Source organism: Sinocyclocheilus anshuiensis, unplaced genomic scaffold (assembly GCF_001515605.1).
Source record: "Sinocyclocheilus anshuiensis isolate Anshui unplaced genomic scaffold, SAMN03320099.WGS_v1.1 scaffold411, whole genome shotgun sequence".
Classification (NCBI taxonomy): domain Eukaryota; kingdom Metazoa; phylum Chordata; class Actinopteri; order Cypriniformes; family Cyprinidae; genus Sinocyclocheilus; species Sinocyclocheilus anshuiensis.
Window position 1 is genome coordinate 687,923 of NW_015549608.1, and position 484 is coordinate 688,406.

Consider the following 484-nt stretch of genomic DNA (forward strand, 5'->3'; position numbering starts at 1 on the left):
TGATTCGTGTTCGCGATCTTTAACAATCTATTAAATTAAAGTGCTTTGTCATGTTGGTGGTGACACCTCTCTTGCACATGTTTAGCTATCACAGATATTACACTTAGCTTTTTTGGCTTCTGATCGCAAATGTAGCCAAACTTTAGAGCACTTAGATTAGCGAGCAAGTTCGTGGCAGATCGCTAGGTCCGGTCCTCACAGATGAAGAAAAAAAAAAAGTTAAATGACTACATTATATATATATATATAATATAAATACACACAAATATATATACACACACACAACAAAACAATATTTAAAACATTGCTAAAACAATATAGAATATATTAAATTAATCACTAATAATATTCATAACCATTTTTTTTATTATCATTGAATATTCAGTTTAACTCATAAATCCCATTACAAACATTAAAGGGTTAGTTCACCCAAAAATGAAAATTAGCCCATAAATTACTCACCCTCAAGGCATCCTAGGTGTAT

The 484-nt window shown here is 30.6% G+C and overlaps 1 protein-coding gene across 4 annotated transcripts in view; it reads right to left on the reverse strand.

The window, feature by feature from the left end:
* LOC107659094 (E3 ubiquitin-protein ligase ZNRF2-like) overlaps positions 1-484 on the reverse strand; it is a 72,921-nt gene that overhangs the window by 40,156 nt on the left and 32,281 nt on the right. The window lies entirely within an intron of this gene.